The 16,966-nt window shown below is 44.7% G+C and overlaps 1 long non-coding RNA gene across 1 annotated transcript in view; it reads right to left on the bottom strand.

The window, feature by feature from the left end:
- Positions 1-493: 493 nt before the first annotated feature.
- Positions 494-16,966, bottom strand: part of LOC142471005 (uncharacterized) — a 45,232-nt gene continuing 28,759 nt past the window's right edge. The window contains exons 2-3 of the long non-coding RNA XR_012789360.1: positions 1,967-2,037; positions 494-1,803 (exon numbers count right to left, since the gene is read on the bottom strand). This is a non-coding gene — a long non-coding RNA (uncharacterized LOC142471005). The remainder of the gene's footprint in view (positions 1,804-1,966; positions 2,038-16,966) is intronic.

Here is a 16,966-nt window from a genome sequence, read left to right on the forward strand (position 1 = left end):
GGTCAAGACATCACATAGGTGGGTACAGTAGGTGGGTATTTATATTATTCCAATGCAATCATCCTCATAAATTGTGGTTAAAGTTTAGTGTAAAATTCCATCATACAGTACTGTATGCTTCAGGGAACTTTATGATGATAGCACAGTATGTCTTGCAATATATGTCTAACTCTTGATGGACAAAAAAATCTTTTGTTTTATAATCATAGTAGATTTGATACCTTTTAATGGACCGATAGAGTTCTTTATTGTGTGTAAATACTTTTAAAATATATAAGCTTTTCAATCACTCCTTCCTATGAAATACCATAAAAGTACTTTAACCTTTGAACTTTTCAAGGGGACATGCTAAAAAGTATGAACAAAAAGGAATGAACCAACAAGAATGAACATAGAACATGAAGCAGGAATCAATTGAGGAAAATTAATGCAGATACAAGTAATTTTAAAATTATTTAAAAAAATATGGATGGATTTGGCTGCTTGGCTAAGAGATAACAGAATACGGGCATATCCCGCATTAACGTACGCAATGGGACCGGAGCATGTATGTAAAGCGAAAATGTACTTAAAGTGAAGCACTCCCTTTTCCCCACTTATCGATGCATGTACTGTACTGCAATCATCATATACGTGCATAACTGATGTAAATAACGCATTTGTAACAGGCTCTATAGTCTCCCCGTTTGCGCACAGCTTCGGTACAGGTAGGGAGCTGGTATTGCTGTTAAGGACGTGCTGACAGGCGCATGCGTGAGCTGCCATTTGCCTTTTGGGCGATATGTCCTTAATCGCGAGTGTACTTAAAGTGAGTGTCCTTAAACCGGGGTATGCCTGTAGAGGAGAGGATCCAATGGTGAATCTGCTAATTTATCTTAAAACATGAAGGTTTGGGGGGAAATCTATCTCAAATTATAGGATATTAAAAGACTGAGCCTTTATCGAAGGCGTTAAATAAAGATCATGAATATATTTATATCATTATATTACCAATGTCCAGCCTGCACGAATCCAGCACCCTGACAAGGTGATAAAGACTGAGTAAGCTAATTAAAGAGACACTTGCTGTAAACTCCTTAGGAGCCGGCAAGGGGGTTATAGGAACTATAGATTGTAAGCTCTTCGGAGCAGGGACTCCTTTTCCTAAATGTTACTTTTATGTCTGAAGCACTTCTCCCCTTTATATGTTATTTTTATTATTTGTTATTATTGTCACGTGTATTACTGCAGTTAAGCGCTGCGTACAGTAATGGCACTATATAAATAAAGACATACATACATATAGATGGAAGAACAAGAGAGCAAGATAGAAAGAAACGAGTTTACAAATGCGGAAATACAAGATTGAGGAGCTGGATAACAGTGGCCAGAGGAAAAATCTGAGGTTGAAATAGGTCTCAGAGGAAATTATAGATGATCTACCATTGCAATTTTTGCAGAGGCTCTATGAGACCTTACTTACAAGGGACACTATGGAAGATATTTTGATGTAGCCAGACACTGTATTCGGTGACGTGTAAAGCCTCAGCTTTTACTTGCATGTTGCAGCCCCGTGACTGCGCAGCGGCTGTAAAATTTAATTTAGCGGCTACTATAATACTCTGCAGTAACGATAAGCGATACTACTGTGTCTTTAAGCTAACTGTCATGTAAACCACCCCTTATTCTCATAAAAAAAACTTCAGGTGACTAAATTAGAGCTCAGAGATAAATAACGAAGACTTTGTGAAATAATATAATCTTCTTACAATAATACAATCTTCTTCAACCAACATCTTCTGGCTATCTCTTGTACCGTTTTACCTTTAAAATAATCGAAAATAAATAGATACATGAATTATACTGTACAGCTGTGTCTGTGCGCATGCACGTTATATGTAAACTGTATAGAACGCATATGCATTTAATTGAATTTGTATTCATTTGTGGTACAGGTAATGCCAATTGAATGGAACGCGTACATTACCTTAATGATCCATTATCGCTTTATGTGTTTCCTATATAAACAAGGTCTTGATGTTTATCAGCCTGCAGTATCTGCAAGAAAAGGATGAAAACAAGGATTAAACAATGAGAAAAAATAAATTACTTTATTAAAAAATGTATGTTTTCAAAAATGTCATTTTGTTGTCATCAGTTTCATTCACTGATTAGTCCAACCCACACTCCTCTGATGGCTCTAAAAGTCCATTGATTGTACATTTTACTGAATTCAGTTTTCCTCAAATTGTTAGGTATAGTTTTCTTACCACTCGACCCCCTGCTCCTGTTCACTAGTATTCAAATTTAAATAAAAACACTGTGATCGCCTGTGAGAGCTGTGCAGGGAGAGGCGGCTCTCTCTGTGCAGCTCAGATTGCGAGAAGATCGCAGGGGAGAACTTAGAAAAAAGCTGAGATAAGGTAACTGGTACGCCGAGCGGTATTGACATTTTCCTACCTCACGGTTTGAGAGGGTTTAAGATTCTTTCTGAATACCGTCATAACACAAATGACAAACCATTCAGTGGGAACATGCCACATCGTTCGAGATGGCAGCAAAGTCATTGAAGCTCCTAGAATATGCCCCTAAATGTCCAAACGTGCAACAATTATATAAATCATTTAAAAAATGTGTTACCCATTGTTTTAGAACATGTGCGTGTGGCCACTGGAATATGATAATAATAGTATTTTACTCCAAACGTATTTTTGTACTCTTCCTGGTGCGGGTTCCTGTAGCAGCAGGCAAAGGTGTCAGTTTCGGTAAACAGGAATATCAGCCGGTCGCTTATGATTTTTCAAGATTTTGGAGATAATCTTTCAGCAATTAGTTATTCGTTCCTGCAGAGCAGTAATCCCAGGGGATAGTATAACAGTGAAAATGTGAAACAATGAGAAATGCCAAGTGAAATAAACAAATGTAAAATATTTCAAATAGTGTGATAAAGGAAATGTTTATTTCCTTTATCACACTATTTGAAATAGTTCAAATGTATTTATTTCACTTAGCGCTTCCCATTGTTTCACATTTTCGCTGATTCTATGAACCTAGAGGTTGTTCTTTTTTGGGGTTTGAGCTGCAATACCATTACTTTATTTCACACTTTATTATTCACTAGCGCCGGGTTATTTTTCCCTTTCAATAGTGTAACAGTATAATTATCCCATTTTTCCGGTTTTCAGGTTCCTTCAAGTTGAGTGTAGCTCACTGTGATGTAAGTTTTAATATTTCACACTAGAATATTTGTGCACCCACAGTTTACTTTTATAATTAGGGAACTCTGATACTGGCTTTGCCCTGATTTTAATTGCACTAAATCACAAAAACATATGCTTCATTTATTTAACCCCTTTAGGGAATTTTCATATATCTCAGAAAACGGCTCACACACTTTGGGGCAACGCAGATGTACACTGGGGTAGTTGAGATTCAATGCAGCTCTGAATACAATGTTTTTTGTCTTCTTGGCTCATTGACATTCCAGTGGGTGGGTTGGCATTCCACAAAGTACAAGCAAATGTTAACCCTTAGCTCGCTGGTCCTGTGCAGAGGGAAACAGCTTTGGGGCAACGCAGCTGTACATTGAGGTGGTTGAGATTCAATGCAGCTGTGAATACAAAGTTCTTTGATAAATCTGGTGCTTTTTTACTCCAATTCTGTCCCAGTTTTGCACTTACAGTATTAGGCTTTTATAATTAAATTATCTTTGGGGGTCATTTGACAAAGTCTCCTACATGCAAAGTGGGGCAAAACAAAATCACTAGATCACGGGCAAACATAGCATATAAATCCATTATTTTTGCACCAGTTTTGCCCTAATACTATACTATACCTTTTAAACATCAGGACAAAACTAGTGGGGCTTTATTTCAGAAGCACTGTTATATTAAATGGTGAGATTTTTATTTATTTATTTTATCCCATTTTTAGGAGAAATGGGAATTGTAGTTTTATAGATACAGAAGTAGCTTCAAACCAACTAGAACCATCATATGTCAAATACTTCTTTTAACCATATGTAGCCCTCTTTCTATATGACCAGGTGGGTCTACGGGTGCTATCTTTACCTGCTGGTTCATAGAGATCTGAGCCTCCGCTACTGGGAGCCTGGGGCAACAATATAATAACTGGCAGCGCCTCCACTTGCCCAGAATCCCCTATATGTGAGATTCCCCTGTCCAAGAACAACAATAACAGCTAGCAAATATACGTAAACCTTTACTATATACAGGCATACCCCGGTTTAAGGACACTCACTTTAAGTACACTCGCGAGTAAGGACATATCGCCCAATAGGTAAACGGCAGCTCACGCATGCGCCTGTCAGCATGTCCTGAACAGCAATACCGGCTCCCTACCTGTACCAAAGCTGTTAGCAAGCGGGGAGACTATAGAGCCTGTTACAAATGCGTTATTTACATCAGTTATGCACGTATATGACAATTGCAGTACAGTACATGCATCGATAAGTGGAAAAAAGGTAGTGCTTCACTTTAAGTACATTTTCACTTTACATACATGCTCTGGTCCCATTGCGTACGTTAATGCAGGGTATGCCTGTATATATATATATATAGAGCATATACACACATATGAATGTCCTTAACTGTGTAGAGCATATCCACACATATGAATGACTTTAACAGTATACTTTAACGTCACTGTGCAGTAGTGTCCCTCTCCCACCACCGTGTCCAACGTAACGGACCAGTCCCTTGGTCACTTAACCTCTGAGTGTCCCCAAGGAACCCACCCCCAAGGCGGAATCAGCGCCTGCAGGTACCGGTATGTTGGTGCACTTTAGAAAATACCTGCCGGGCGCTCCAGCACCCGGTCACTGACACTTCAAAAAGGATCAGCCGATCCAGCGCAGTCTCTCACGATGAGGTTCCCACCTCAGGGGAGTGTCTCTCACAAGACTTGACTCCGCAGCATAGCCTGGTCCCAAACTACAAGTGACAAGATCCTCAGTGAAGTACTGCTTCCCTGAATGCTACTATCACTAATCAGGCAAGGTCCCTATTTAAGGGCTGTTCCCTGCAGCAACACAAACTGAGGGTGACTCAGGGCACTAACAGGGGCCTAGGGGGAATACTGGCCTATGCAGTGGGTCACTGACCCCTGCACCTCCTCTCCCTTTGCTCTCCCAGCCCCAACTGTCACCAACTGCCTATTTTCTCCAGCGTGCGAAATGTATCAGAATCAGAGAGCAGAGAGTTCTGACAACCCCATTGGCTGCTGTGACCACCTGATGTCCCAACTCCCTGAGGCTCATGGGACTTGTAGTCCCACACAGAGCCTTCCCTTGTAATGGCCACCGCTAGAGATGCTTCTATCTAAAATGACCGCCTCTCCTGTATCACTGCGCATGCGCAACTCTATAATGGCCGCCACAACTCCCGATCACTAATGCGCATGCGCGCACATTTCCAAATTGGCGGCCCCCGCTAACCGAGTGCTCCGCAAGTTCCCGGCGACCGGCTCACCTATTAGCCGCCCCCGAAGCACGTCCCGCACCCCGAAGAGGTAAGGGGAAACCGGAGGACCTGGCTACACATATATGCTCAAAACCCATTTAAAAATAATCTATATTAAGAATTTAGTTATTCACTAAGAACAAGTAGTAAGATATATCAATTATTTGTAGTAACATTACATTTATACAGGAACAGTAATAAAGGGAACAATAATAAAAAAACCTGTTGATTTAAATGTAATGCATCTAATTAAAAAAACGATTCAAATGCAAACAAAGTTACTGACATGCAAAAATAGAACAATAGTTCAAAGACTGGTGCTACAGAGTTAGCGGCAAAAAAAATACATACAGTAGTGAGTATTGATTGATCGAGTCAGAAAAATTATTCTTTTAAATATACTTGGTAATCTTCATTCTGATGATCTCAGTAATGGTATGTTCAAACATCTCATACCGTATAAATAGTTCAGTCTGTAGCTCAAATGTGGGGGTATGTACCTAATAGAAGTGGAGTATGTGTGGATAACAGAGCCAGAGCCTGCCTGTAAGACTGGTCTGGCTGGTTCTCCTCACCACTGATAGGTTTGTATCCCTAGAGCAATAAAGTGATTTCCAATCTTCATCCAAGACCATATCTAAAGTAGAATGAAAAAACGCTGGGGTAGTACTCACGAATTGAAGGTATTCTGACTCCGTTGAGGTGCTTCCAGCAAATAAGTATCAAAGAGAAATTCTAAAAGCGGAGACAAAAGCTGTGCACTGCAAATATAATTGTAGGGCTAAGCACATCAATTGAAGTTAAAATGAATTTATTAGGATGGGTGACAGCGTGATGATGGCAAAGGGTTACTCTGCCAAGTTTCGAGTAGCACGGCGCTTTGTCAAAGTAACCCTTTGTCATCATCCACGCTGTCACCCATCCCAATAAATTGATTCTAACTTCAATTTATGTGCTTAGCCCTACAATTATATTTGCAGTGCACAGCTTTTTTTTCTCCATTTTTGGAATTTCGCTTAGTTACTGACATATATTACCTACTGCAGTGGTGCACAAAGTGGGGGGTGCGCTTTATGAGGGGGGCGCAGGTGGTTGCAGAGGCCCCACGCTCTTCCCCTAGGCATTTAAATTAAATGCCGGGGATCGCGTGAGGCCTCTGCAACTTCAACTTACTGTTATTCTGAAGGCTGCTGAGACGCGTCGCCATGGCAATGTGGCGTCAAATGACGCCGCAGTGTCATGCGGAGTGACGTCACACGCACGTCTCCATGACAACAGGATCATGTGACGTCGTGTGACCCGGCGGCGTCATATGACGCCGCCGAGTAAGGTAAGTGGGGCCCGAGAGCAAGTGGGAGCTGGCAGCGGGGCACAGTGCCAAAAGTTTGCGCTCCCCTGATGTATTGTATCAGCATCTGATATTTAAATGTGATCAATATACAGTATGTTATTTAGTTTCCTACAGTACATCATAATGCAGTGCTGGCATATTTGGGTGCCTTATAAATAAATAGGAAAAATAATAATAACTCAATTATTACATACATGCTTTGTGATACATCAGTCAAATTAAAACAATTAAAAAAAACTCAAAGCTTCTATATTAATAATCTTTTCAAATTAGAAAATTAAAAAAAATATGACAAAAAAGGCTCTCTTAGAGTGAAATGTCAACCATATCAAAGTTTTTCTCAAGGAACTCCCAATGACCTCCGGCACAATGGATCACAGCTTAAGAACCACTTGCTTCTCATTTGTCTGCCACACAGAAGCGCGGAAGCTGTATATGACTCTAAAATATCAGTTCAATTATACAGTATGAGCCATATTTTCTTATTTCATGAGGTACATCTCTTTCGATACAACAGTTCGGAACTTGTAGATCAACACTACATAAAACTCCTTACAGTTTACCTTGCTCATTTATTTATATCAGTGTTGACACTTTTAAGGTCAAAGTGATATCTAGGATTGAAAAACAAATCCATTACTGAGTGTGTTTTTTTTACTGTCAAATAGAAATGCCATAGAAGGCTTCTACATTTGTATTATCTTATTCTAAAGGAGACACCTGCCGTTTAAGGCTTCAAATCAAATTGTATCAGCCTTTCAGCTTTTTAAAAGATATAAACTCTGTACCTTGTGGCTTTTATTTTCAGGTTGACCCAAATTCCATTTCGAAGAATAGTTCAAAGAAGAAAAACAAAATCCCTTTTTTTCCATTGCAACTACAGTATTGTACCAAACAATATAACTACTGATAACATATGCGTTATTTGATATACAATAGGATAACACGTTATCCATAGTCAAGCTTATTTAACAAAAATGCATCCACTATTATTGATATAAAGCCAGTGTAATTGGTGTATCAAAAGGAGAATTGAAGCAAAAGATTTTTTGTTTGGTGTTGCTCTCCATTTTATGTGCTAGAAGGCATTTGGTATTCTTTCCTATACATGAAACATTTTGTATTTTGCTACAGACTTTCAAAAATTATATGTGTAACGTGTCTGCTCTTAAGTGTTGTTGCTGTACAGTAACATGTAATCAGATTTCAATTTTGTTTCTGGAAGCACTTCTCTGCCTGTAGACTTTTTAGCATTTTGTTCTCCAGTTTTCTCAGCACTTGTTTTAGTGTTATTCATTAAAAAGTTTCTAACTGGATGAAAAATTGGAGTCTTTGACATATAACATTTTGACAATGTATATATTGATTTTTAAGAACAAAGAGAAATGTACTCTCTATCCATGCTCTGGTAACTTTTGTACAGTACATTTCTGTAGGCATAAAGATTCAGTGTCAAGTATGTTTTTTTTTTGGTTGTTTTTTTTATATATTGTATCTCATTATTTGTAGCTTTACAGGTTTTTTTTTCTCATTATTCATCTCACCCATTATTGTTTTAACATTGGAACTACAGCACTACTCAATTGTTTCTTAAGGTAGGAATAAACATCTAGATATCCTCTTACAAATGTACAGTAGTGGGCATGGTTTACAAATACAATGCTGGTATATGAGTTATTATAGGCTAAAGCAGTAAAATTCATGGTATTATTGAAAACCCTGCTCTCTGATTGGTTAAAATTCCGGGCATTATCCAATCAGTAATGCCCGGAATTTTAGCAGCTTGCAAAGTGTAATTCTCAATCTGTTTATTTCCAGCCAATCAGCTTTCACAACAGCTGAGACAGGGCAGGGGATTTGTCAGAATGAAGTAACAGCCATGGGTTGACTCCTCTCCCTTCTGAGCTGACTGAAATTCTCTGAGCAGATTCAGTTGAATTGGGGGGGGGGGGGGGGAGAGAGTCTGTAAAGTTTAGTAAGTGGCTGCATTTGTGTGTGTGTGTGTGTGTGTGTGTGTGTGTGTGTGTGTGTGTGTGTTTGTGTGTGTGTGTGTGTGTCAGCAGCAGTGTGTGTTGTGTTGTGCAGTTGTATGTGTGTGTAGCAGCAGTTTGTGTGTTGTGTGTGTAGAGCGGCTGTGTTGTGGGTGCAGAGCTGATGTGTGTGTGTCAGCAGCAGTGTTTATGGGTGTAGCATGTGTGTGTAGAGCTGCTGTGTTGTGTGAGTAGAGCTGGTGTGTGTGTGTGTGTGTGTGTGTGTGTGTGTGTGTGTGTGTGTGTGTGTGTGTGTGTGTGTGTGTGTGTGTGTGTGTACACAGAGGGGGCGGCAGTGTGTGGATATAGATATCTGCAGTGTAAGAGTATATAGAGTCTCGCCACTTTCAATCCATGCCCGTGCCTGGTCCACACTTTTTATTTTGTTGGCTTCCCTTATCATAGGATACGCTCTGTAATGACAAGGAAAAATGTTTGAGCCAATAAATGCTGGACATACAGTATGATACTGTATTAGGAGGGAGCCTAACATAAAAAAAGAGGGCATTGGTGACGTACTGTATACTGTACTGTACTTACTTAAAACGCCCATATTTCCAACCCAATTTCCGTCTCATCAACCTGATACTGGTCTCTGATGCTTTTATTTTGTGAGTAGCCTCTAGTGCATTCTTTGCCCTTGTGGCACACGTCTCATCATTTGCGTCACTTATTTGGTCCACCTAATGTGTAAAGAAAAACAGAACAATTTGTTACAGTAGGAACATTAAGCATCCCAATAGCGCACAGATTTCTTATTGTCTGATGTTGCTGCTGCACTTAATGTACTGTGAGTACACTTTGGGCGCAACAGTATACAGTATGAATATATTAAATAAATAGCCCCTCAAACTGCAGGATTATTAGTTCAAAGAAAACAGGATCTTTTGAAATGATTACACTATGACACAACCTCCTAAAGTACAGAAGACAGTACAGTATATTACTAGAGTTGACTTAAAAAGCTAGTGACTGATTGTAAGAATGGCAAAAATGTTATACTGTACAGTACAGTCGAAAGGTACTGTAATGATCAATAAAATATTACTAATACTGTACTGTCCAGTTCAGTACAAGACGTTGGTAGAGTTATGGAGGAAAATACAGTAAGTACTTACTCAGTAGTGACAGTCGGCTTTCTTTTGACGTTTTTTGCCTTCCCATGCGCATGATAACAAACAGTGCTTTTTGCTAAACCGAGGCCCGAAGCAGCTAACCAGTGGTGGATCTGTGCAATGCTGTGTCCATTCTGGTACATATCCTTTATTCTCAAGCTGAGATCTTTTGAAATCCTTTTCTTTGGCATTGCTGCTGATAGAAAAAAATTGCAAGCGCACACAGAGCAATTCGATGTGAATTTGATGTGTATTGAATGTGCATTGAATACACAAAATGGATGGTGTATTTATACTTTAATTTAATGTGCCTCAACGTCACTCGACAGGATTAGTACACAGTCCGCCCACTTTTAACACCTGCAACTCGTGTCCATGCCCGCGAAAAAATTTAAATAAAAGGTGAGATAAATTGCATAGACTCTCACACACTGATCTCTATCTGAACTTGCTCTTGTCCAGATACTGCATTGTGCATTCGTCCATCTGTTTCCATGGATCGCCCCCGATTCTACGGATGCAGGAACTACCTTGCTTCTGCCGTGCCGGCCAAGCGAAAGGCGGAAGCTGTTTCCCAGACAAAACCTAAGCGAAAACCAAAGCAGAATAAAGAAAATGTTTCGAAGGCTCCAAAGGTTAAGACCCCTGGGCCTTATTTTGTAAAGAAGAAGATCGGCGCACTTAGCACTGGGCAAGTCAAATGGAATCCCGATTCTCTCCTTGCACCCCCCCGCTCACCTGCTCCACAACCCATCCTCGACGCTGCTGCTCTCCTGTCAACCCCCTACCGACCTGCTCCACAAACCATCCTCGACGCTCATGCTCTCCTGTCAACCCCCTGCTGACCTGCTCCACAACCCATCCTCGACACTGCTGCTCTCCTGTCAACCCCCTGCCGACCTGCTCCACAACCCATCCTCGACGCTGATGCTCTCCTGTCAACCCCCTGCCGACTTGCTCCACAACCCATCCTCGACGCTGATGCTCTCCTTTCAACCCCCTGCTGACCAGATCCACAATCCATCCTCGACACTGATGCTCTCCTGTCAACCCCCGGCTCATATGCCCCACAACCCATCCTCGCCACTGCTGCTCTCCTGGCAACCCCCTGGTCACCTTCTCCACCACCCACCTACGCAGATATCTACAGCACGGACCAAAAGGTTGATCTTCTTTTGGAGACCATGTTGAGTATGGATATGCGCATGGAGAAAATGGAAAGTAACATGGAGAAGATGGTAAGTAACATGGAGAAGATGGCAAGGAACATGGAGAAGATGGAAAGGAAGATTGTGGGGATGTATTCTTTCCTGCGAGTTCCTGTCCCTGTCTGTCTGACGCAGGAGCAGGAGGGTGGCCAGCATGACGTGACCTTCACGCTTCCCTCACCAAGCACCCCACGCTCACCCCATCCATCAGAATACGTGTGCCTGTATGCCTTTGAGGACGAGGTGACAACCCCGGTAAGGCCACAACAGGAGGAAAGCATCCTCCCACACCGCCTAAGCTCGCCTGCTGCCAGAAGTACACCAGCACCCAGGCTTCCAACGATGCCGGACATCATCTTGACCGACCTGACCCAGCACGACCGGGAGAAATACAGGACTGGATGTGCTGGTGTAGCCCAGAAATTTGCCCTGGCAATATTTAAACACCACGTCAGTTTTGAGATGTACAGCGGTTGGACCCACAGTGTAAATTATGAAGGAAATAAAAGAAAGAGGGCTCTGCCACCAAATTTAAGAAATAACATTTTGAATGAATTGGAGCGTTATTTCCGTGTTACCCCTACAGTTATGAGAGCTGTGAGAGACACTATAAATGGCCTGTTGAGGCATACATGGGCTCGTGCTTGGATTGGCACCCCTCTTGCTAACGACTTTTCCCAAACTCTACAGTAGTGCAAAAGTTTTTCATCCCAAAAAAAAAAAAAATTGCATTGTTTTATTGTTTAATGTGTTTAATCATTTTCTGTTTGTTTTTTATGGTTTTGAAATATTGATATTGTGTAATCATTTATCTCTGTCAATCAGGCACAGGTAAGTATGTTACTGTATAGAAATTTGTTTGTGCAAAAAAAAAAAAAAATAGTGATAAAATGAGAAAATACCGAATGGAATACAGCGGTCAACACGAAAACTGAGTCGAGGCGCGTTCGAATAACGGCCGCTGCATCAGTATTTACCAATTTATTTTAATTAAAAAAAATCTATATAACTATACAAAAGTGTCCATTATTTATGAAAAAAGTCTACATTTTGCCTATAATAGTAATAATCCCCTCAGAACAGGGCATTACTGGCCAATAATGCCCTGGATGGGTTAAAGTCCCTCGGCTTCGCCTCGGGCCTTCAACTCTTCCAGCCAGGGCATTATTGGCCAGTAATGCCCTGTTCTTCGGGGATTATTACTTAATTATATGACTTGTATATTTCAGGAGGACAGTTTACATACAGTATATTGTAACTTTTAAAACAGTTAAAAATAGCAGATACGGTGTTACACTGACTGGCAAAATATTTTTTTGGGGCCAGGACAAAAACAAAGAATTGGGCCCAATTATTTGTTCATTGGCAGTCAGAACAATTATATTTGTATCTGCCCCTCCTTACATCTCAGACCTAGTTTCCCGCTATACAGTTGCCTGACTCCTGAGTTCTGCTCAAGGGTGCCTTCTCTCTACCCCTTGTGTATCTGAAACCCTCTCCAACCTTAAAACTTTCTCACTGCCCCACACCTCTGGAATGTCCTTTCTCTCAACATCCGACTGGCACCCTCTCTATACAGCTGTAAGACCTATCTAAAAATGCATCTCTTTAATGAAGCATAAGGGTACCTCTGCAGGCCTGCTGTCTACACGCACTCCTATATACATACATCTTGGATGCACTGACCGTAGCCCCTTGCAGACGCATTTACAAGAATGCCCTCCGACTGTCTCTGTAAGTTCTACACACATACCACATAGATTGTAAGCTCTTCGAGGCAAGGACTTCTTTTCCTATTGTTTTTTTGTCTGAAGCACATACTGTATTCCCATTATTATCACATGAATTGTTCCTCAATGTTGCTATATAAATATATTCATACATACATAGATACATACTTTAACTTTGCCCAGTCATGTCTCTTTATTTCTCTCACCCCACTTATTCCTTCATCTCCCTCCCCTAATGTCCTTTGCACACACTTCGTCATTCTATCGTTTCAATTTGTGTTGCTCTATTGTCCCCTTTTCATATATTTCTCGTCTTTCCCTTATGTCTCTCACTCGTTTCCTTCTGTCTCTCTTTCCTTCCCATGTTATTCAATTTCTTCCCCCTTATCTTTATTTCCCTTAATGCCTTTCTCTGTTCTCCCCAATATACATTGTCTCCATTTCATTTTCTTCAATATTCATCTCTCTCCCCCCCTGCATGTATATCCCTCCCAGCATGTGTCTCCACCCCAGCATGTTTCCCCCATTATGTGTCTCTCTCTTTCCCCCCCAGCATGTCTCTCTCTCCTCCCATCATGTGTCTCCCCCCCAAGCATGTGTCTCCCCCCCAGCATGTGTTTTCCCCCCAGCATGTTTCTCTCCTCAGCATGTCTCTCCCCCAGCATGTGTCTCCCCCCCAGCATGTGTCTCCCCCCCAGCATGTGTCTCCCCTCCAGCATGTGTCCCCCCCAGCATGTGTATTCCCCCCAGCATGTCTCCCCCACCCAGCACGTGTATCCCCTCCAGCATGTGTATCCCCTCCAGCATGTGTCTCCCCCCAGCATGTGTCTCCCCCCAGCATGTGTCTCACCCAAGCATGTGTCTCCCTCCAGCATGTATCTCCCCCACAGCATGTCCCCTCCCTGGCATGTGTCTCCCCCCCCCCTCAGCATGTGTCTCGCCCAAGCATGTGTATCCCCCCCAGCATGTCTCCCCCCACCATGTCTCCCCCACCCAGAATATGTCTCCCCTCCCGCATGTGTATCCCCCCCAGCATGTGTCTCCCTCCAACATGTATCTCCCCCACAGCATGTCTCCACCCCGGCATGTGTCTCCCCCCCGGCATGTGTCTCCCCCCTGGCATGTGTCTCCCCCCTGGCATGTGGTTCCCCCCTGGCACGTGTCTCCCCCCCAGCATGTGTCTCCCCGCCAGCATGTGTCTCCCCCCCCCAGCATGTATCTCCCCTCATTATGTGTCTGTCTCTTTCCCCCCCAGCATGTGTCTCTCTCTTCATGTGTCTCCCCCCCCCCCAGGCATGTGTCTCCCCTCCACCAAGCATGTCTCCCCCACAGCATGTGTTTCCCCCCAGCATGTGTCTCCCCCCCAGCATGTGTCTCCCTCCAGCATGTATCTCCCCTGGCATATGTCTCCCCCCTGGCATGTGTCTCCCCCCCGGCATGTGTCTCCCCTCCCAGCATGTGTCTCCCCCCCAAGCATGTGTCTCCCCCCCAGCATGTGTCTCCCTCCAGCATGTATCTCCCCTGGCATATGTCTCCCCCCTGGCATGTGTCTCCCCCCCGGCATGTGTCTCCCCTCCCAGCATGTGTCTCCCCCCCAAGCATGTGTCTCCCCCCCAGCATGTGTCTCCCCCCAGCATGTGTCTCCCCCCCAGCATGTGTCTCCCCCCCAGCATGTCTCCCCCCCAGCATGTCCCCTCCCCAGCATGTCTCGTCCCCAGCATGTGTCTCTCCCCCAGCATGTGTCTCCCTCCCCCCATTATGTGTCTGTCTCTCCTCCCATCATGTGTCTCCCCCCCTCAGGCATGTCTCCCCTCCCCAAGCATGTCTCCCCCCAGCATGTCTCCCCCACCCAGCATGTGTCTCCCCCCTGCATGTGTCTCCCCCCAGCATGTCTCCCCCCAGCATGTGTATCCCCCCCAGCATGTCTCCCCCACAGCATGTCCCCCCCCCAGCATTTGTTTCCCCCCAGCATGTCTCTCCCTCAGCATGTCTCCCCCCCAGCATGTCTCCCCCACCCAGCACGTGTATCCCCTCCAGCATGTGTATCCCCTCCAGCATGTGTCTCCCCCCAGCATGTGTCTCCCCCCAGCATGTGTCTCACCCAAGCATGTGTCTCCCTCCAGCATGTATCTCCCCCACAGCATGTCTCCTCCCTGGCATGTGTCTCCCCCCCCCCCTCAGCATGTGTCTCGCCCAAGCATGTGTATCCCCCCCAGCATGTCTCCCCCCACCATGTCTCCCCCACCCAGAATATGTCTCCCCTCCCGCATGTGTATCCCCCCCAGCATGTGTCTCCCTCCAGCATGTATCTCCCCCACAGCATGTCTCCACCCCGGCATGTGTCTCCCCCCCGGCATGTGTCTCCCCCCTGGCATGTGTCTCCCCCCTGGCATGTGTCTCCCCCCTGGCACGTGTCTCCCCCCCAGCATGTGTCTCCCCGCCAGCATGTGTCTCCCCCCCCAGCATGTATCTCCCCTCATTATGTGTCTGTCTCTTTCCCCCCAGCATGTGTCTCTCTCTTCATGTGTCTCCCCCCCCCCAGGCATGTGTCTCCCCTCCACCAAGCATGTCTCCCCCACAGCATGTGTTTCCCCCCAGCATGTGTCTCTCTCCCAGCATGTCTCCCCCCTAGCACGTGTCTCCCCCCAGCATGTGTCTTCCCCCAGCATGTGCACATGTCTCCCCCCCCAGCATGTGTCTCCCCCCAGCATGTGTCTCCCCCCCAGCATGTGTCTCCCTCCAGCATGTATCTCCCCTGGCATATGTCTCCCCCCTGGCATGTGTCTCCCCCCGGCATGTGTCTCCCCTCCCAGCATGTGTCTCCCCCCCAAGCATGTGTCTCCCCCCCAGCATGTGTCTCCCCCCAGCATGTGTCTCCCCCCCAGCATGTGTCTCCCCCCCAGCATGTCTCCCCCCCAGCATGTCCCCTCCCCAGCATGTCTCCTCCCCAGCATGTGTCTCTCCCCCAGCATGTGTCTCCCTCCCCCCATTATGTGTCTGTCTCTCCTCCCATCATGTGTCTCCCCCCCTCAGGCATGTCTCCCCTCCCCAAGCATGTCTCCCCCCAGCATGTCTCCCCCACCCAGCATGTGTCTCCCCCCAGCATGTGTCTCCCCCCAGCATGTCTCCCCCCAGCATGTGTATCCCCCCCAGCATGTCTCCCCCACAGCATGTCCCCCCCCAGCATTTGTTTCCCCCCAGCATGTCTCTCCCTCAGCATGTCTCCCCCCCCAGCATGTGTCTCCCCCCCCAGCATGTGTATCCCCCCCAGCATGTCTCCTCCACCCAGCATGTGTCTCCCCCAGCATGTCTCCCCCCAGCATGTCTCCCCCACCCAGAATGTGTCTCCCACCAGAATGTGTCTCCCACCAGAATGTGTCTCCCCTCCAGCATGTGTCTCCCCCCCGGCATGTGTCTCCCCCCCAGCATGTGTCTCCCCCCCAGCATGTCTCTCCCCCAGCATGTGTCTCTCCTCCAGCATGTGTCTCTCCTCGAGCATGTGTCCCTCCCCCAGCATGTGTCTCCCCCCCATTATGTGTCTGTCTCTCCTCCCATCATGTGTCTCGCCCCTCAGGCATGTGTCTCCCCTCCCCCAAGCATGTCTCCCCCACAGCATGTGTTACCCCCCCAGCATTTGTTTCCCCCCAGCATGTCTCCCCCCCAGCATGTCTCCCCCCCAGCATGTTTCTCCCTCCAGCATGTGTCTCATTCCCAGCATGTATTGAGCTTCCTTGGGTTGCTTTAGCAACCATTTACAAGAGCACAGCACTTCCTCTTTTGAAATAGGCCGCCATATTGTGTACATATTCAAAAGTGTATCAAATTTATTGGTTCAAATGTATCATTTTATTGCAAGTATATAGTCTTTCTATATACTGTATGCATACTATTTTGTTTTCTGATCACCGTTTATGTGTGTTCTTTTAACATGTTTTTTATTTTTATATAAGGGTTTATCACTGTTCCTGCAATCAGCCAAGTCTGTTTGCAGTTTTTGTAATTACCCAGCATCTATATGAGTGCTCATTTCCTGTAAGTCCATTACTCCTTGAGAAAGCGCTTAGTCTGCTTGA

The sequence above is a fragment of the Ascaphus truei genome, chromosome 1 (genome assembly GCF_040206685.1).
Source record: "Ascaphus truei isolate aAscTru1 chromosome 1, aAscTru1.hap1, whole genome shotgun sequence".
NCBI classification, from domain to species: Eukaryota; Metazoa; Chordata; class Amphibia; order Anura; family Ascaphidae; genus Ascaphus; species Ascaphus truei.